This window comes from Canis lupus, chromosome 19, assembly GCF_048164855.1.
Source record: "Canis lupus baileyi chromosome 19, mCanLup2.hap1, whole genome shotgun sequence".
Lineage (NCBI taxonomy): Eukaryota > Metazoa > Chordata > Mammalia > Carnivora > Canidae > Canis > Canis lupus.
This window is the reverse complement of record NC_132856.1, coordinates 21,770,440-21,792,632: the sequence shown is the minus strand read 5'-3', so window position 1 is coordinate 21,792,632 and position 22,193 is coordinate 21,770,440. Positions and strand designations below refer to the sequence as shown.

The 22,193-nt window shown below is 38.7% G+C and overlaps 1 pseudogene; it reads left to right on the top strand.

Annotated features, from left to right (window-relative positions):
* Positions 1 to 493: 493 nt before the first annotated feature.
* Positions 494 to 21,747, top strand: LOC140611223 (heterogeneous nuclear ribonucleoprotein A1-like; annotated as a pseudogene).
* Positions 21,748 to 22,193: the final 446 nt, after the last annotated feature.

The following is a 22,193-nucleotide window of genomic DNA, read 5'->3' as shown; positions in this document are numbered from 1 at the left end:
CTGGTCTAAGGGAGTGGGAGTGGGCATGAAGCCATGGGGATCGATTTGACCAATACCAGAGCAGTCAAGTTGATTGTACTTTGTAATAAAGTGGATGTGGAGGGTGAGGGAGAGAGATGACACCCAGCTGTCTGGGTTGAGCAGCTGAGGATTAGACTGTGGTGCCATTTCCTGAGATGGGGAATGGCTAGGAAGGAGAAAGCTGGAGGTGAGGCATGGTGGGGAGGAAATAGAGATGGTGAATTCAGTTTTGAACATAGTGAACTTGACAAACCTGAGACATATCCAAGTAGATGTATTTTAAGGCTGTTGGTGACACAAATCTGGAGTTCGGGAGTAATAGCTCAGCCCGAGACGCACATTTTTGGACTGCTGCTGGTGGGTAAGGAAGAAGGTGTGGGGGTGCATGAAATACGTGAAGGAGAACATGTCAGAGAAGAAGAAAAGAAGGTCGAGGGCCCAGCCCTCTTAGACTCCACAATGTGAGACTAGAATGACCGGACAGCCAGAGCAAGAGGAAACTCTAGAGGAAGCTGAGAAAATGTGGCCAGAGATGTCACCAGCTCAGGAGAGCTCTTCAAGGAAGTGGGAAATGATGTCAGCTGCTGCAGAGGACTCAACTCAGAAAAAGAGTGAGAAGTGTTCAATGAATTTAGAAATGAGGAGGTTATTGATGTCCTTGTTGAGAGCAGCGTCATTGGCGTGGGTTAGGTTTGGGCTATGTAGAAGTGAAATGTGGACAAACCATTGATCTTGCGTGCAGGGCTTACTTACAAGTCAGAACAGTCACTGTGATTAGTGATGATGTAAAGGTAAAAAAATTATAGAGCAAAAGAGAATTCCAGTGGATTTTAGCTCCTTGTCCCGATTTATGTTTCCTCACAGCATCTTTTACGATGTGAAATGATACTACTTATGTGTTAGCTTGTCCTCTCTCTCTCCCGGAGAATGGAAGCACCATGAAAGGTTGAAATTTTGTCTTGTTCACTCCTGTATCCTCAGTGCTTGGCACAAAGTGGCCATTGAATAAATATTTGTTGAAACAAAATATCTGTTGAATAAAGAGTCTGCTGAATTTGATGAAAATATGTAAAGGACGAAAATAAACATAATGAGCTTAGTTATATAAACATAGGTTCAGACTCTTTACAAGGAGTTACAGATGTGTGTTCAAATAAGAAAAAGCAAGTTACGAGGATGCCTATAGGACATCCCCTGGGGTCAACCTCCTAGACTTTACTCCTAATTTAAGTGGAAATCAACAATACTCAAAGACTGTGATGCACTTCCAAAAGACATCCTTTCTTTTTTTTTTTTTTTTAAGGTTTTATTTATTTATTTTAGAGAGAGAGAGTGAGCAAGCAGAGGGAGGGGCAGAGGGAGAATGAGAAGCAGACTCCTTGCTGAACAGGGACCCTGACGCAGGGCTCCATCCCAGGACCGCAAGATCATGACCGGAGCTGAAATCAAGAGTCGGCCAACTTAACCGACTGAGCCATCCATCCAGACACCCCAAAAGAATTTCTAATCTATAACTCTCTGATAGACTTTTGTGAAGAAATTATTACCAGTTAGATCCTAAACTGCCAAGTAACTATCTTAGGAAATGTATGTGGTTGTAATTAAGCTTGTGTGTATATATATATTTTCATGATTTTAATCAACTAAGAGAGATAACTATGAATTTTGAAGCTTGAATATCCATAATCTTGCATTCCTATTAAAGGCAATACCATATATAACATACAACAACTGTATCAAAGATCTGCTTTGCTGTATTACAGGAAGAAATATCTACTTTCTACTGAATCAGTTTTAGGGGAAGTAAACATTGAAATGGCAATCCCAAGAAAAAATGCTTTCCTTTGCCTAATTTTTTTAAAGATTTTATTTATTTATTCATGAGAGACACACACAGACACACAGAGGCAGAGACACAGGCAGAGGGAGAAGCAGGCTCCATGCAAGGAGCCTGACGTGGGACTCGATCCCAGGACTCCAGGATCATACCCTGGGCTGAAGGCAGTGCTAAACCGTTGAGCCATCCTGGCTGCCCACCTTTGCCTAATTTTCTCTTTTTTTTTTTTTTTACTTTCTACAGCTTCTGGATATTACCATGCTTTCAAAGTCAATTAATTATATGCTTTTAAATGAAATATTTCATATTTTTACCAGGCTCAATTCTGTTAGTGACTCAGTATGGTAGACATGCATTCAGTTTAGGTCGTGAATCCTGGTATCCAAACCTTGTGATTTCAGTGATAAGGATGAGATATGGAGACATGGAAAGAGAATGTTTTCTTAGGAGGTTTATTCTTCATGATTGTGTGGAAATTAAGGAGGAAAGAGTACCACTTAGAGGATGTTAACAGTGTCAGTAGCAAAGCAAAATTCATAAAATCAGAATGATTTGGGGAAATTCATTTGCCTTTGAATGGATTTTACAAGTACAGGTGTAAAATAGTCAAATAGTAATAATACCCCAGGTTGTCCTAGCTGGCTAATTACTCAGTTTAGGGCAAATTAAGCTGCAGGAACATATACACCCTCAAATCTCAAAGACTTTCAATCATACAGACTGATTTCTGCTTCTCATTATACACCCACCTCAGACTGGCTTTGGAGAGTTCTACTTCCAGTATGGCAGAGCAAGTTCCAAATAGACTGCTCTTCCTGAAAATAAGGACTCTGAACTCTGAACAAAATACAATAAAAACAAAGCAAAACAACAACAAGAACAAAAACTACTCAACGGCTCTGGAGAGTGAGCAAAAGCAGGCAGATTTTGGAAGGAGTCAAAACTTGGAAGAGTCATCGTCACCAGAGCTGATGATGATCACATGAGTTTCCCATTTCAGTGTGAGGTCAGCCTGGAGTCACAGCATGGGTGGGCTAAAATTTACTAGAAAACCTGTTGTTTTCCTGGTCTGAAAAACCATAGATTCTGAGCCATTCACTGCTGCTGGAAAGTGAGGAGGAAATCCCAGAAATGAGTGAGCCAGAACAGAAGGGCCACCAATTCTGTGCATAAATTTTGTTCCAGGTCTCTGACCCCTGAACAATGTGTGTGACAGACTTAAAGCAGCTTGGAGGAAGGCTAAGAGAAGTACACTGAGATTTGAGCTGCTACCTTCCATGGCAGCACAGAGTTCACCGTTTGAGTCTGTCCAAGTTAATTGCCTACTAAACAAAATCATCAACACTTTGTAGGAATATAACAGAAGCAAGAGTTTCTATATTATAACCAGAAAGAAGACAGGAAAGGTGAGACAGAGGAACAAAAGGCAGAAGGGAAAAGAGAAAAATAATAGAATGAAATATCTAAATGAAATCATCTTGATAATTGCATTACATATTAATGGATAAGCATGTCCATCAAAAGGCAGAGATTATCACCTCTGTTCTGGCTCACTCTGATCTAAGCTATAGGGAGGACTTTCTAAACTGTTGCTTCTATCATAGCAGAAGGAACGGAGGAGTTGGGAAAGTGCATGGTGGTTCTTAGAGCTTTTGCTCACAACTGACAGCCACCATTTTCACTAGCATTTCAATGGCTAAGGCAAGTCACATGGCCAAGCCTGACTTCAGTGGGGCAGAAACCATAATTCATTCACAGGGAGGGGAAACAAATATTTTAAAATAAATAATAAAATTTACTCATTAAGAGAAGTAGTTTACTATCATGGAAGAATAGTTATCTCAGGGTGAATGACTTCTGCATAATGGGAATATTCATAGAGATCATAGACTCTCCTGACAAAAATCTAGCATTATCTATGTAACCACAGGAAGCTCAAAAACCAACTTGCCTGTCTAATCCATCAACTTTTCTCAGATTCTGTCTCTTGCTAACTACATGAAACCACTTCTGTGGCTTTGGCTGTTTGAGCCAAGGTGTAGGTACCTGGCCCATGTTGGGTCTTTTGGATTTTCCAATCTGGTCTGTACTATTAGGTGCCTGAACTGTAGGGCTAAGCAAAGCCAGGAAGATGAGAAGGAAGTGTCTGACCCTCATAAAGGTGAAGAGAGAACACAAAACAGCAGAGAAATGTTGTATGTTCTTGATATAACCTTACCTACTTTTGTCAATTTCTAGAGCTTAACCTAACTTGAGGGCATTTACATCATTCCAAAAGCCTCACTCACATGGTAGTCTATATAAATAGTGCTAGACATTCACTTGGACGAAAATGTGAATGTTGCCCCTGGTGTAATACAATACTGCAAGCCCTGGGTTTCTGCTTTTCTTCTGCCATTACAGATAGAGAGCTCATGGAAGTTACAGAAAGGAAGACACACAGACCTCATTCTTGGGGTAATAGGTAATGACCACAGTAATTTTGTTGAGTATATTAAAAGGCAACAAACCTCCAATTTGGTGCTTGGATCTGTGCAGCACCAAATTTGGAAGAGAAATGGCTAGCATTATGGAATACAATGGATAGAGACCAAATGAAGTGTGAACTGTGACTAATCACAGATTTTTTTTTGCAATTTTGCTGTAAAAATCCTTGATTCTGATGTAGTAACATGACATTTATAGTTATTTGATAATACTTTCCTCTTTTCAAACATGAAATAATAGAATTCAGTACATATTTTGGGTATACACATACCTCTTATTGACTCCTTTATCTTCATGTCTTATTCCTGGATGGAAATTCCACATCCTATAGCCTTAGTTCTGTGATTTACCTTCTGAAATTGTGTAAGCATGTCTCCATTAATCTGATTTTACAAATTTGTCTCTTTATATAGTGAAATATTAAAATATAAGTTTAGAGCCTCATATATTTTAAGAATTTTGCCTTCCTTTGTCACGTGATTTAAAAATATGCCATATAATCTTATCTCATACAATTCAAAACAGAAATACAAGATGTATAGACAAAGGCTCTCCTGCTGTTTTAAACACCATTTAGCAAGTTTTACAGTTGAAGGGTTTGCCAACATAACTATCACTTCCTTATTATGGTAAGTGTCTGAATTATTTTTTTTATAACCAGATAAAGATGCTTCTATAGCCAAGCACAGCATGTATCTTTCAAAAGTCAGTTCTAAGCCCCTGCTCTTAATCTTGTTCCAGTATTTCTCAGAACCCTTAGAGCACAGTAAATTCTCAATGCCTAGACTCACAGAGAGAAACACAGAGCAAAGTTCATTGCCCAGTCATTCCTAGTTGGCTTTGGTTTGTATTTTTATACTAACACATGCAAGTGAAATTTAAAAAAAAAAATTATATTATCAAACGTCCTCTATTCGTTTACCTACATGTAGATATTTTGTCTCTGGGGACTAAATAAATTATATCAGATACTCTTCTTTAAATTATGTCATCATCACCTCAATCCTGTTTAGAAAAAAAAAAGATATATTGACCACCTTTCTTAGAATGCCTTTCTGTATAATGTACTAACCTGCTGTCTTGGACTATCTGTTGAAAATTATAGCACAATACAACAAAGTGGATCAGTTGATAAATGAACTTGACCATCTTTTGCAAAGTTAAAAGCACCATATCAATTTAAAGTGTTGTTATTGCCCATAATTAAGGAGACAAAAATCACCAGCTGAGGCTAAATTCAATCTGTTACCCAGAGGAACAGATTGTAAAAATATTTCCTTACAGCTCTTTTGAACTCTGTAGGGCTTTTTTTCTTTCTTCTTCTTTTTTTTAGAACAGCTTTGTACATAAAAGGAAATTGTTTCTGAATGCAAGCTAATTTGGTTTTGCCTGATGATTCTAGACTGGTTTAAATGCAGGTGGTGAATCCTCAGATAAGCTTCATTCAAGGATCAGAGTCATTTACTGGAAGAGGCCTGATTGGATTTGCCAATTCCCTAATGTGCTCCCTGGATAGGGGCGGAGTGGGGTTGAAAGTCTGTTCTCAAACAGTTGAACCTCCCATCTAACTCAAAAGACATTTGTTCCCCTCAAAACCATAGTTGGTCTTCTTGGAAACTTGGCTAATTTCACTTAAGATGTTACACTTGCTGGTCTCTGCCAGACAACCCACACAGTAAGGGGACTCGGTGGGCTCCACCCTCTTTCCTGTCTAGTTGGCTTCTGTCTGCAATATTGTGAACAGCTTCACGAAAGCACTTCAGCAGTTCAACTCAGTCAAGAATTACAATCAAAGGTGAGCAAAATTCATTAGGCATGTATTTTTTGGCATCTAACATCTCTCAATAGTTTGAAATGGGTTTTAAAACAGCTACATCAATATCTCTGTGTCACCCCAGCATTGTGGGTAAGCCAAAGACAGATCACTCTACCCAGAACTGGAAGTCTTAACTTTTTGACCCTAAATTAAACAATGCCAGCATTTACTGGAGGAGGGGGAGTTTGGAGGAGAGACTTGGCTCTGTCACATACTAGCTGGATGGATGTTGGCCAAGTCTGCTGCCTTTCTTAGGCTTAGTTTGCTTTTTTGTAAAATGGGAGTAATAGGGCTTTTATGAAGAATAAGTGAGATCATATCTGAAGTGTTAAATAGTAGGTATGAAGGGCTTGATAAATACTAGTTATGGGGACCTGGGTGGATCAGTGGGTTAAGCATTTACCTTCAGCTCAGGACTTGATCCCAGGGTCTTGGGATCAAGCCCCGCATTGGGTTCCCTGCTCAGTGGGGAGTAGGCTTCTTCCTCTCTCTCTGCCCCTCCCCGCCACCCATTCTCCCTTTCTGAAATAAATAAATAAATAAATAAAATCCTTTAAAAATCCCCTAAAACTAGCTACTATTATCCCATAGTGTATCAGTCAGGGTCCCCAGAGAAACAGAGCCAACAGAATGTATATCTATCTATATATACATATAGATGTATATAATCCAATATCTGCAGGGTAGGCCGGCAATCTGGAGATTCAGGCAAGAATTGCAGTTTCAGTCCAAAGGCAGTCTGTGGTGCAGTTCCCACCTCCTTAGGGGAGGTCAGTCTTCTGCCAAGGCCTTCAACTGATTGAATGAGACCCATCCACATTGTTGATAATCTGCTTTACTCAAGCTCTACCGATTTGTCAGTGTTCATCTCATTTAAAAAATACCTTCTCAGAAACATGTGAAATAATGTTTGACCAAATATCTGGGCACCATGGCCTAGCCAAATTGACACATAAAATAAATGATTACACACAGTAATGAGAATTCAGTGCTTTTTGGGTGCCACTGTGCTAAACACTTGATATTTATGAATTTATCTACTCCTTCACCATTGCCCTTTGAGGTAGGGAGTGTTTTCCACTGCACAGATGAGAAAACTTGAACACAGAGGGCCTAAATAACCTACTCTAGGTCACGCAGCTAAGGATTTGTGCTCCTAACCACTGGGCTAGACTGTCAGCAACCTGAGGAGGGAGCCAGCCATAAGGGGACAGCACCTGCTGTGGCTGGCAAACCGCTGTATGAATATCTGTTAATTGGATACCCAAATGGCTCACTCAGCTAACCTCTTGGATTCTTTTTTTTTTTTTTTAAGATTTTATTTATTTATTCATGAGAGACACACACAAAGAGAAGGACAGAGACACAGGCAGAGGGAGAAACAGGCTCCATGCAGGGAGCCCAACGCGGGACTCGATTCCGGGTCTCCAGGATCACACCCTGGGCTGAAGGCGGCGCTAAACCACTGAGCCACCGGGGCTGCCCCACCTCTTGGATTCCTTTAAGCAATGTTATCTTTTCTCTGAATTGACTAGCTGTTTTGTTTTTGGTTTCATCTTGTGGATGAATCCTTAAGATGACATATTCTTTTATGTCTAAGATACTCCCCAGCAATTACTGACAATGTCCTGTATAAATGGAGTTAAATGTATATAGCAAATGAAGTTGTCCATATATATAGGCTGTAAAAAAACAATGTAAGTCCAAGTTGACTTGTGTATGTCAAAGGAATGGCCTAGACAAGTAGAAAATCTGGAATTACTATAAAATATGTATCCATTGGTGTAAAATTTCTGCTCAAACACTCGTAATATAATATGATATAATATCATATGATCTAAATATTCATTAGTAAGTAATATCACATACTATTGTTTGGGTATCTAAATACATTATAACCATACATAAAGAATGAACTTTAAAAAGTGTGAGCAAAGGGCACCTGGGTGGCCTCAGTTGATTAAGCATCTGCCTTTGACTCAGGGCATAATCTCAGGGTCCCTAGGATCGAGTCCCATGTTGAACTTCCTGCTCAGGGAGGAGTCTACTTTTCCTTCTCCCTCTCCCTCTGCCTTTGTGTGCTTGTGCGTGTGCTCTCTCTCTCAAATATATAAATTAAATCTTTTTTTTAAAAAGGGTGATATAGGGAATAAATGTTAATCATAATGTTTTTTCCTTTTTACCTCTCTATGGCTGTTCTTGTGTCCTTCCCATTTTGGTTTTCACTGACTTAGAGTCTTGAGTAATTGGAGTTTGTCCCTCTATAGAACTTAGTGAGAAATGAATTGATTCACCCAATCAACCTCATATAATCAAGGAGATACTGAGGCTCAGCAGAAGAGTACCATGAGAGTTAAATGAGATCATATGTGAAAGCCTTTATACAGTGTATGCCACTTGTTTTTATCACAAGAGACCAAATATTGCTTAGTTTTTAAGAGCACAGACTCTGGAGGCAGATACTTTGTTGCATATCCCAGCTTCATCCTGTACTAACTGTGACTGATTAGGTGGGGTTGTTTTGTCAATTAAATGAGTTTAAAAAATAAAAAGCCAAAAAAGACCCAAATAAGTAACATTCTTATGACACCCTGGCATGTAGTAAGTACTATATAAATGTTACCTAGCACTATCACAAGGGCCCAATAAACATTAATTGCTATTAGTTGTAAAAACCAATGTATTGACATAAGCTGAGGTCATTATACCTCTATCCCTATTACTATGGTCACCCAAAATGCTATACAATGAAACTATTCAGGATGATGACTTTGAAAGACTGCCTCAGGATTTCATTCATTTGTGTACCAGTCACAATTTTTGCCCTTCCTGTGTACCATTTGTATCATTATTTACTTAATATTTGTCTCTAAATAGAGTTGCGTCTAATGCTAAGATCTACTTAATTAGTTTTGAGAATAGTAATAGTGAAATCATGCATTTGATGTGCAAATACCATTTTTCTGAAATTACATGACAATAAGCACATAACCAGTAAACCATTTATTTCTCTTGCTATGAGAAATGCTGTGTTACACAATACTTAAATTAAGGCTGCCTCAATTATATTCACTCAATGAGATCAAAGAATATCAACATATGCTAGATATTGAAACTAGTTTCCTTCAAAACACCCTAGTTCTCAAGAAGTTTAACAAATTGGGATTCTAATCTTTTTATTTTTGGATTCTCAATTATTACTCTCTTTTGGATGAGAAAAAATTTAATTTCTTTATTCTTCTTCATTGGGCCACTTTATAATGATTATATTTACCTTGAAATACATAAGGCTCTCTAAAAACATTGATCATTGTTATCATAGCGATACTAAAAGTACTCAGTTAAATTCTATCAAATTAACTGGATTCCCAATGCATGCCAAAGAGACCAATTAAGGTTAAAAGCTAAGACCAGAACTTTAAAAGAGAAATTCAGTAATATTGAAATTAAACCTACCTCTTTCAAAAGTGTGGAACCGTGACCTTGAATTGATCATAAACAGTGTTCTAGGTAAAATCAAACTACAGTAAATAAGAATGTGTGTTCTTCCCATTGTCTGCCATCATTCTTGACTCTGGAAATAGACCCTTCTTCATCTAAGTTAGAATCCCAACCAGGTTTCTTTTAAGCATTCTGAACTCAAATGCTAACATCTTAAAATCTATTAGATAGTCAGATGCTTTTGGTTTAAAATGGGAAAGCTATCTCCTTGAAAACATATAAATGTTTGGACAAGTCAAAGTAATTTCTCTATTCTGTATTTAAGGGTTCCATTCTAGCATTCAGCAGTGTTGTCTTTATTACAGACACTCAAGCCATTATTACTATAACTATTAGGGGAAAAAATAATTTGATCCAGATCCACACTTTTTAGTTGGTCTTGCTCTGAATCTATGTGACAAGATGAAAAGTGATCTCATTTAAGAAAACGTGGAATGACATGGAGCATTCTTTGAACGAGACACATTCACAAAGGTCAGAGTTTCTCAGGCCTAGGACAGCTGACATCATGGGCTGGATAATTCTTTGTTGAAGGACCTGTCTTGTGCATTGGAGGATGTTCAGCAACACCCATTGTATCTATCTACTAGATGCAAGTAACATCCTTCCCCAGTTGTGACAACCAAAAATGCCTCCAGACATTGCCAGGTGTATCCTAGGGGCAAAGGCCCTCTTCATCCACCCATTGAAAACCTGCCACAGGTCAAAAGGAAAGCTTTGCTATTGCTTTCCTGAACGTCATTGCTGTGTTTGGGGGTAAAAGTTTACTTCTTTACATGAGAGTTTTTTGGGTAGCTGTATTACAAAATTCAAACTATAAATAACAGAAGGAAGGGAGATAAGATTGAACGTTTATTACCCGAAGCCATATAAATTCAATAATAAATAATGGCTCTTTCTAAAAATATGAGAAGTCTTTTTCAAAGTCATTAGTTCTAATCATAAATGAATCTAGCAGCATTTCTTTAAATTTTGCACCTTTGTAATGAACTCTGATAAATTCATGGAACTGGATGTTAAATAAAGAGATAGAAAGGTCTAATTTGCTGGTTCATTAAGCTAGCTTATTTCAAGACATTGTGCATATTGCTTTGAATTTCATATTTCTGAGCAGTGAAGACAATAGTAGTATCCATCTTTAATGTAGTGTGGCAGACAATTAGGAGCTCAAATGGATTAAATCTCATTTCATCAGAGATACACACAGTGATTATTATTTTATTGCCAAATACTGTTGGCATTACATTTCTTCGACAGCTATTGTGATACCTGACTCGCATGCTTAAATTTGCATTAAACACTGGACAATAACAACAATCATTTGGGCCATTTTCTTATGTGGCATTATTTGGTTCTTCACTCGGCCTATTCAAACCAACACTAGTTTGAAGGGTACAAAGTTTTACATGCACTTGATACATGAGAGGTTGCTGTGGCTTTGAGGAAATGGTGCAGTCTTGGGGTCAGAAACATGAGTGACAGTCCTAACACTGACCCTTTCAACCTAGAAGACCCCGAGAAGATCACCTTACCTTGAACAGATCTAGAAGACAGATACTTTCCTTTGGTTGTTTTCAACATCCTTTGTCGGAATTTTTAAGTTCCAAAAATGTTGCTTTTTGAAAGAAATGCAGTTACACAACAAAAAAGACCAGTTATATACCACTTTGTCTCCTTTGTCCAGGCCCACGGTCTAGCTCTCTTCAAATACTGACAGTAATCATCTGGCATATATCTGTCCATATTTTTTCAGCAATCTCCTATAAACACCTACCAATAATTCTACCCAAATACAGTGTAGTGCATTCCTTTCTTATTTTTTTTAAGATTTTATTTATTTTTTCATGAGAGACAGAGAGAGAGAGAGAAGCAGAGACACAGGCAGAGGGAGAAGCAGGCTCCATGCAGGGAGCTCGACATGGGACCCGATCCTGGGTCCCCAGGATCCCGCCCTGGGCCGAAGTCGGTGCTAAACCGCTTAGCCACCAGGGCTGCCCTTCTTTTTCTTTTTAAAAAGATTTTATTTATTTGTTTATTTAGAGAGCCTGTGTGAGTTGGGGGAGGGGAAGAAGGAGAAAGAGAATCTCAAGCAGACTTCCTGCTGAGTGTGGAGTCCAACTCAGGGTTCCACCTCAAGACTCTGAGATCACAACCTGAGCCAAAATCAGAGTCAGATGCCCCACCATTGGAGTCACCCCGTGACCCTGTTCCTTCTTTTTTAAATAAAAAGAAATGGGATCATACTCTACATATATTTCTCTAACTTGCTTTTCTGAGTGACCTCAGACCTAACTATTGCTTCAATCCAAAACAGCTGCATAACATCTTGTAGTATAGCTACTAGTTTGTCCAGCAATTTCCCCCTAGATTGACCCCTGCTTGTTTCTATCCTTTGGCACTTACTAACCATGGTGTGATCATTGTCACTGAGGCAGGTTTCCTGGCTGCAATTGGAACTGGGAAAAAGGCTTTTCTCCCAGTGTGACTAACTCTTTGGAGGTCTCATTTCCACAACTGGATGTTGAGAATCACAACACCTGCCTACTTCCTTTACATACTGACATAAGGATGGTCTGAGTCAGCAGAGGAAGATGACATGGTGGTACTAGAATTAGGAGGGCCCTCCATACAAAAATCCCACTTGAGCCAAGCTGCAGACTCTCAAAGCCACCTGCTTTTTGTCTGCTTGCATGATCTAATATAAAATTTATACACTTGCCATATGCTCCCCACCTCTTGAACATTTTTTTTCAAGGGTAGGCATAACCACTTTTTCTTTTTCTTTTTCTTTTTCTTACCACTTTTTCAATAGATAGTTCACTCTTTTAGTGTTTGGTATTTAGTTTACAAAGTGCCATAGTAAGTGTTACTCTAGGGTCGTGCCTGAGTTCTAAGAGCTAGGATAGTGTGTGCATATGAGTGTGTGTGTGTGTGTGTGTGTGTGTGAGAGAGAGAGAGAGAGAGAGAGAGAGAGAGAAAGAGAGAGAGAGAACTCAGTAAATTCACTTAGTGTCAAGTGACAGTCATCTGGTAACATTCACAAGAGGGCAGGTGGCTTTGGAACCCACTCATATAATGAAGGAATAGTCTATACATTTAACATTTTACCTGGTACTATAATCATTTTTAGTTATTTTACTAAAATATCTCATAATGTGCAATACAACATCTCTTGGACAGAAAAGGTCTTAAAAATACATCTGCATTTATATTGTATTTTTTACTTACACCATCTTTGTATTTATGAAGCAGGAACGCGTTGATGTGCCATGCCTTTATGTTCCACTGATAGGCTGCAAAAGTGTGCATGACATTCTAGTGCAAGGGCTCAGGATCTAGACCTGAAATCTTTAAACTATGGGTTTTGTTCCAAATGAGATGAGATGCCACAGCAGGATGTTGAGCAGAAGGTGACATGGTGACATTTATATTTTAAAAGGGTCATCCTGGCTACTATGCCCCATAAAGTACCTATGTGCTCTTCCAGATATGTAGGTGTCACTCGGGTAATACAGAGTGGTACAGATGTTTGTGAAACCACTGGAGCAGAAGGAAAATGTGCAGATAGAGTACAAATCAAGGTCCACTATTCCCATCCTTCTGTTAACTTAGTGATGAACCGAACCAGATACAGGAAGTTGGGGTTCTTGGAGGCCAGCTAATTAGTGTAGATGGAAGATCAGGCCCTGTCCCCCATTCACACTCCACCATGGGGAAGCTAGATTCAGAGTATCTCCTTCTATGAAATGTGTTTGGCATTGACAGCCCTTCCTTCCCTCGCACTCATGCTCTCTGCAGTGTGTTCCTGTCTTTGCTCATTTTCTGAAGATAGGCCTCAGATCATGTGACTAAGGAACACAAGGTCCCTCTTGCTGGACTACCGTCAATGGTCAACCCAAGAGCCAACACTGTGCTGTTCTGCTGTGAACTCACCTGCCCATTGTACCTCTGCCATACCATGGCTTCCACTGCTGCTCCTCCTGAGGGATTAAGGTTCCCTTTGTCTGCCTCTCCCCTTCGCAGAAAGGACAAGACAAACCACCCTCAAGTGCTCAGTAGTAGTCCCCTGCACAACCTTTGTAGGCTGAGAGGGGAGTCACAGTCTTTCTATTGCTCTATCATAAGCTCCTCTGTGGTGTGTCCTGTTATATGGATTGGTGGGGCAGAGTGTCCAGACAAATAACCTAAATGCAGCACCCCTCCTCTACTGCTTGAGGAGAAAGGAAGGTGTGATTAGCCTCAAATTATTCCAATGGCAGCCACTCTGTTGGCTTTTCTTTGACTCTGAAATATGTGCTTCTGCTCCCGTTCTCCTGATATTCTGAACTTCTAGCAGCATGGGGACTTTCCTCTCTTCCACCCCAACCATGCAGCACAGGGTCTCAGCCTCCCAGAGCGTAAGCACATTGTTAGGGAACATTGGTGACTGGCCCAGCTCCAGACCATTGGGTTGTACAAGTTATTACAATTAAATCAATTGCTCGCAAAATGGGAAGTGTTTTGACCATAAGTATGCATATCTATAAATAGCAAATTAACTTTCCTACCTTGGAAAAGGATAAGTTGTACTCTGCCCTCAGAAAGGCTTTTGTAAAAACTGGCTAACCTGCTACTTGCAGATACTTGGACCTTTCAGGTCAACAGATTATCAGAGTTTCCCAGGAGGTGGCTGTTACAGAATCCTAGTTCCAGTGAATAGGATTTTGCAGGTTTAATGGTGACGGGTAAAAAATAAATAAAAATTAAGCTCTGGTGGCTTTCACAAAATCTGCAGTGCAGAAATTCAGATGCCCTTTTCTGTTATATTAAATTGCTACAACACAACCTGAGGTTGCTATGTGTTGTAAAAGATTGAAGGACTGTCATATCTTCTTCTCTCTCTGCAGGAGTCATTGTGTTTGCAGACAGAAAGCCATTTCCTCCCTGGTAGCAGACGGGCTCTGGGGTGAGCTATCCCTCAATAACCCATTAATTAATTGAACACTGATTAATGATTTTTAAAATATTTTTTGAATTTTTAATATTTGATTTTTCTAATTGTCATTCTTCAAGTTTTTTTCCTAACACATAGGCAAGTATCTACCTGTCTCCTAGTCCCAATAACTCTTAATATTTTGCTGTATTTTCTTCAAATGATTTTTTTCCAAAGAAATAAAACATTATAGAGTCAATGGAAGCTTCTTTCATATTCCTTTCTTAGAGATGCATCTGTCTTTATCTTTTACTACCATCTGTATAACAGTAAGCAATATAAAGTATTTTTTAAACTTTATTAAGGGATATTTTAAACAAAATTAGAGGGAATAGTATATGAATCCAATTTGAGGTTTTTAAATATCCAGGCAAATGAGATCATTGTCCACATATCCTCTTGCAATTTGATTTACATGCATCATTATATTTCTGAAGTGGATCCAGGTTGATACATATAGATCCATTCCATTCATTTTAACTGCTCTGGAGTATTCCATTATAGGCATGGCTACAAATTATTTTTCTGCATGTGGAATTTTAGGCACTTTCCCATTTTTCCAACAAGGCTACAGTGAGGATCCTTGTTCACATTTTCTTACTCACATGCAAAAGAGCTTTTTTAAAGAAGTGGAATCACAGAATTAAATGATATGCACACTTTGAATTTCACTAAGTTTAGCCCAATTGCTTTCCAAATAGTTTTACCAAATTGCACTCAAAACAAAGAACCTATGGGTTTATTACCCCATATCTTCACCAATACTTATTATTGTTAGAATTAAGCATTTTACCTATTTTAATGGCTGTGAAATGATATTTCTATGGTTTTAAGTTGTATATCTTGGATACCAGTGAGGTTGAGCATTTTCAGAACTCTTCTAAGATGTACCTGAACACATCATTGACCATATTTCATTGGAGTGTTTATCTGTTTCTTGTTGTGCTCACTTCAGCAGCACATATACTAAAATATCTGTTTCTTGTTAATTTGTTTGACTAGATTCTAGTAATGAATGAACACTTTGTTTAGACACTATGGAAGGGGCTGGAAATACAAAATAAATGAGGCACAATGTCTACCCTAGATGACTTCTCAATTTAGTGGAGAGGAGAGTGCACATGCGAATATATATACAATAAAGACAAGCTCTGGGTGCTATCGGACCACAGAAAAGAGAGATGCAGTTGTCAAGAGCCTTTTAGTTGAAAATTATAGAAACCCAACTCAAACTAGCTTAGGTAAGGAGAAGATTTATTGGCTCATGTAAACTGAAAGTACAGCACGGCTGGATTCATGGCTCACACGGAGCCCTCTGGATTCTCTCTCTCTCTTCCTCCAATCACCTCTCATCTTTGCTTTGCTTCTCTGTGTGTTGCGCTGATTCTCTTGATCCAAACATGCTCTCTCTAGTGGCTGTGTTGGGAGTTCGAGGGGTGGAGTGGAAAAATGATAGCTGATATTACAAGGACTACTTGCTTATAGTTTATTGAAAGGAAAAGACAGAAACAGAGAGAAGGGAGACAGAGATAGAGGGACAGGGAGACTGGTTGATTAAGCTGCCTTATCCCAGTTTGGAAAATTCACGGAAAGGATGAATTCATGGAAAAATGCAAGTACTAAGAGTGGCCTAGTCCAGTGATAGCACAACCCTGAATGAGGAAGAACAGGATTATGGGTACATGTATGTTTGTGAAGGCAGGCACTGGCATTCCCAGCCCCAGCAGAACTACATGGAATGGGGAGGAGTTTCTCATCAAGTAAATACCGAACAGACAAAAAAAAAGCAAGAGATGTACCGAGAAGTCTTTAGGGAAAGCCTCCTAAGAGAGGTACATTTTTGTCACCATCAGGAGCCCCGGGAGATATAGATGCAAGAACAATGGATTTGGATCTAGGAGATTATGGTGTCAATTCCAACATTGATACCTACAAGCTATGTGATTGCTTAACTACTAAACGTCCTAAGCCTGTTTCTTCATCTGTCAAATCAGGATGGTTCTAGCAACTTTCTAGGGCTGTGGCAATTATAAATGTTATAACCATCCACATGCTTTTGCTGACCTCAGATTTTGCTGAATTCAAGTTGCTCCAAATAAATGGGACATTGGCAGCTGACTTCATTACACTGAGATCTTTGCTGCACTAGAGAATAAGGCTTTATTCTTCTGTATTAAATATTTATTCGCTTGTGCTAAGAACGATAGTGAATGAAAATACTCCCAACATATAATGTATATTTAATTGTTATTTCATTTTTGATACATTTCCATCGATGTCTTTTTTGTAGTGGTAGTCAATCCTTTTAATAAATATTCATCTTCATTTGAGTGCAAGAGTGGATTCATTGGTTTCCAATACTATATTTTTAAAAGGGCACATTTTTAAGCACCAGTGATCTTTTAAAGTCTCTTTTGAGCTTCTGGAACATTGTTATTTTCAACTGGAATTAGAGAACATTTCTGACATATTTCAAGCAATTTCACCAAACAAGGATGCAAACACATGTATTACATTAAGGAAAAATACAAATGCGAACGAGCCTTTATGAATAACAGGTAATGATATTTCAAGGACGATGCAGAACCATTCATTTCCGATATTCTCATTACCATTCCCAGCAACAGGCATATATGTCTCTCAATTCCTGTGTAGTTCTGTTAATCTCTCTACACAATATTCAATTTTCTTACAACGATTCAGCTGATTTATTATTTCCCTCTTGTGTGTTAACTGCTAAAGATGCAATGTAACCCCATAAATTTGTTTCAGTCTCTTAGTTTCTATACCCAAGGTCATTAATACCCCCCAAAATATCCTTTGCTTACATCACTCCTTTAAATGTGCTCTTTCTTGCCCAATGAGCTGTTACATAATTACATGGTGCCAGTAACAATATCATCTTGTTTTTATAGTTTTATGATTAAGGATATAAAAATGAACTGAATTGAAGAAAATGTTAAAAGATATTTGCAAAATATAAGAAATTGCTACCATAGTTTATCACATATAAATGATATAGTATGTATACATTTAAAATTGAATTTTCTTAGTATATGGTTTAAAAATGTGGTTGAATAAAATGTGCTATATTAATGTGTGACCTGATGGTTCTATATATACAGAGTATGTCTTCTTTAGTGTAGGGTTAAAATGATTATGAAATATTTATCTCCCCCCATTATAACCAGGTGTTTTCTATTAAATATTCTCATCTAAAGTTACAGTGCTTGAGAAAAGGGAAAATTTTTAAATGGGATCAGCTCCCATATCATACGAATTTCAACCTGTTACAGCTTGAAATATACTAGGGAATAGTTAGGGTAGCCAATTGTCCCAGTTTTTCAGGGACCATGGGGGTTCTTGGGATGTGGACTCTTTTAGTGGTAAATCCAGGAAAATCCCAAGCAAATTGGGATGAGTTGGTCTCCTTATTAGTAGTTTGGTTTCAGTTCTTCATCCCTATCTCTCTGCACCCACATTTTTGCTAGCACTTTACTGTGGCCAACACATAGCTCCTTGTCCCTTGGCTCCGGGCTTGGCCATGTGACTTGTCTAGGCAAAAATATATGGGAAGAAGTGATAGTGTGCCTCTTCCAAGGTTTCAGAGGCCTGATGCATTTCTGTGTCTCAGCAATAGGCCCTAAGTAGCTCACTGGCCCAAGGAAGATGAGAAATATTAAAACATAGAGCCAGTCCAGCTGACACACAGACCAGAGATGAGAAGAAGAGTTAGTTGCCCAGCTAAGTTCAACAGAACCTCAGGCAACCAGTACATGCAGGAGTAGAAAATGTTTACTGTTATAATGCCACTGAAATTTTTGTGGTTGTTAAATATAATTATTACAATAAAAGCTATTTTATAAAGTTGGTAATAATTACTCATTCAATAAATACCAATTCTCCTATTAGTTGCCAGGCACTGTGGATGCAATGACTAGCAAGACGGACAGAATTCTTATTCTGATGGAACTTGTAGACCATTGCAGTGGTCCTTGAGACCCTTTTGGGAAGGTCTGCAAGGTCAAAATTATTTTGATAATAATACTAAAACACTATCTACTTTTTCTCCTTTACACTGTGTTGACATTTGCACTGATGATACAAAGACAATGGTGGGTACATACACTGCTGGTACATTGACATAAATCAAGCTGTGGGCATGTATTTACCACCATTACGCACTTTCAGTTAAAAAAAAAAAAACACATAACACCAGTTTCATTTATGAATGTTCTTGATGAAGCAGTAAAACTCATTGAATTAAAGCTCCACCCTTAGGGAAAAAAAAAAGCTCCACCCTTGAGATGAATACCTTTTTTATAATCTGTATGACACAATGGAAGTACACATAAAGCTCTTCTCCTGCATACTAATATATGATGAAGTAGTCAATCAATGGGTGAAAACTGGCTACTCATTTGAACGGAAAAGTCAAATCCCTACCTCACAGCATACCCCAAAACAGAATCCGTTCCCACTGCAGATTTAAATACAAAAATAAAATAGAATGATACTAGAAGAAAATGTAGAAGGATATATTTTTTATAACCCTGACTTGGGACACTTCTTTGTCAGCATTGTACAAAGGCCAGAAAACATGGAGGACTTCAGTTTTTCCTATATGTTTCAGTATTGTTTTAATTTCGATGTGGATTTTTTACTAATAAAAATAATAAAGCTAACCCCATTAAGTAAACAAAACAAATCGATGCCAGCATTTTTCTTAACAAATTGCAACACAGGTTTCATTGATGTCATATGAAGAAGGAGCAAATGTTAAGTACAATTATTCCACAGCTTAATGGTGGATCTCATCGGAAAACAAGTATAGACGATCTGAGACTCATCACACCATCTGTTATACAAAGTCAGCATTTGATCCCCTTGAGAGTAATGGCCCATTATGTAAACTACATAATTTCCCTAGATGTTCCAGAGGACCAGGATTTTAAAAAGTCCATGACAGTTTATTAAAACCAAAATCAGAGAGAGTAAACACAACCTCACAATGTTCTAGTTGTAAGTCAATTGTTAACAGCTACCCTTAATATTTTTCAGGCCTGATATGTCTTATTCCTGGATTATGGCGCCAAAACCTATGGCTTCAAATTAATTCTTATTAAAGAACCATGCAAAGACTGCTTTTTAAGTGGCAGCCCACAGAAATGGGAAGGATATGCATTAGGTTCTAAGGTTTCACAGGGCCTGTTAGTACATATTCCATATGCCATTATAGGAATTAGAAAAAGACATCTCTCCCGACAGACAAATTAGAAAAAGACTCCTCCTCTAGATGGAAGAATTAGAAAAAGATACCCCTTCCACTGGGTGGATGCAGTAGGGCATTAGCTGGATTTCCATGTCTTTTAGCTCCCATGGCTGAAAGCCTATTGGGAGGGTACAGCCCAACCAGCTGTGTGCTATAACCCCACATCTTCACAACATAAACTCTGATTCCTGCTCTCTGGTCACAGAATCAAACTTTAATGAAGCAATAATAAAGAATATGCATACGTATTATATAATCCCTCCTTGAATTACTTGCTACAAAAGGCTCATTTGGACATGTAGTGTGAGACAGAATGCTAATGGGACATAATCTTAAAGCTCAGGCTTGTGTTATGTGAGAGTGAGGATCGGCAAACAAGGGCCCATAAGCCAAATCTGGCCCGCCACCTGTTTTTGTTAATAAAGTTTTACCAGAACATACCCACACTCATTCATGTACTGTCTATGGCTGCTTTCCCTCTACAACAGCACAGTTGTGTAGTTTAAGAGAGACTGCATAGCTCACAAAGCCTAAAATATTTACTATCTGGACCTTTAGAGGAAAAAATGTGCCAACCCCAGTATTAGATCACTAAATGGCACTATCTCCATCGTACTATTGGCCTTTGCCCAAATGATTTAAAAAAAAAAGATTTTATTTATTTATTCATGAGAGACACACAGAGAGAGGCAGAGACATAGGCAGAGGGAGAAGCAGGCTTCCGGCAAGGAGCCGATGCGGGACTCGATCCCAAGACCCCGGAATCATGCCCTGAGCTGAAAGCAGATGCTCAATCGCTGAGCCAACCAGGTGCCCCTGCCAGAATGTCTTTAATGCATTTAAATTAAATATTAATTTAATATTAATTCCTCAGCATATAAAAATAGCTTACATAATATCCATGACGATCATATATATATGTGTGTATGTGTATATATATATATGTATATATATACATATATATGAAAAACTATCTTTTAAATTGATAATTTAGTCATTCTGCCAGTGGACACTGCCAAGAAGCCTCATCACAGTCCCTCCGCCCACTGCTGGCATGTCTAAGTCAGAGTCTCCAAAGAACCTGAAGAGATGCGGAGGTTTGAGCTTTGAAACAAACTATGAGAATCTGAGGAGCCATTTGGAGCACTCATGGACTGTGCCCTAGAGGCGTTGGCCTTGTCACACCTGCCACGGTGGAGGAGGTGGGTGCGGCCATCAACTGTAAGGCCACACAAGGTGATGATAGAGTTGTAGAACCAAAGACGTCTGTCACAGGAGAAGATTCTCAAAGCCTTGGTGTCCAATTAACTGGGAACAAGATTGTTGTTGGTGACATGAAAGAAGACACTGAGGAACATTATCTAAGAGATTGTTTTGAACAGGATTGGAAAATGGACGTGACTGACATCATGACTGACCAAGGTGGTGGCAAGAAGAGAGGCTTTGTTTTTGTACTATCTCATGACTGTGACGGTAGATGAGTTTGTCATTCAAAAACACCTTACTGTGAATGGCCCTAACTGTGAAGTAAGGAAAGCTCTATCTAAGCAAGAGATGGCTAGGGGCTTCATCCAGCCAGAGGTCAGAGTGGTTCTGGGAACTTTGGTGGTGGCCATGGAGGTGGTTTTGATGGCAATGATGACTTTGGTTATGGAGGACGCTTCAGTGGGTGAAGTGGCTTTGGTGACAGTCAAGGTGGCAGTGGATACAGTAGCAGTGGGGATGGCTGTCATGGATTTGGTAATGATGGGAGCAGCTATGGAGGTGGCAGGAGCTATAATGATTCTAGCAATTACAATAATCAATTTTCAAATTTTGGAGCAGAAGCTCTGGCCCTATAGTGGTGGAGGTTAATACTTTGCCAAACCATGAAACCAACTTGGCTATGACAGTGGCAGAAGGTTTTAATTACTGCCAGGAAACAAAAGTCAGCAGGAAGAGGAGAGCCAGAGACAGGGAAGCTACAGGTTAAAAGATTTGTGAACTCAGCCTTGGGGCAGGGCTTCACTGCTACAAAGAAGACATGTTTTAGACAACACTCATGTGCATGGGCAAAAAACTTGAGGACTGGATTTGTGATTAATTGTATAATAGGTTATTTTAGTTTCTGTTCTGTGGAAAGGGTAAAGCATTCTGACAAAGGGCTTTATTGTAGATTTTTTTTTTTTGCACCTATGCTGTTGATTGCTAAATGTAACAGTTTGATCATGACACTGAATAAATGTGTCTTTTTAAAAATAAGTAAAAAACAAATTAAAAATGGTGATAATTTACAACCTCAAACGCA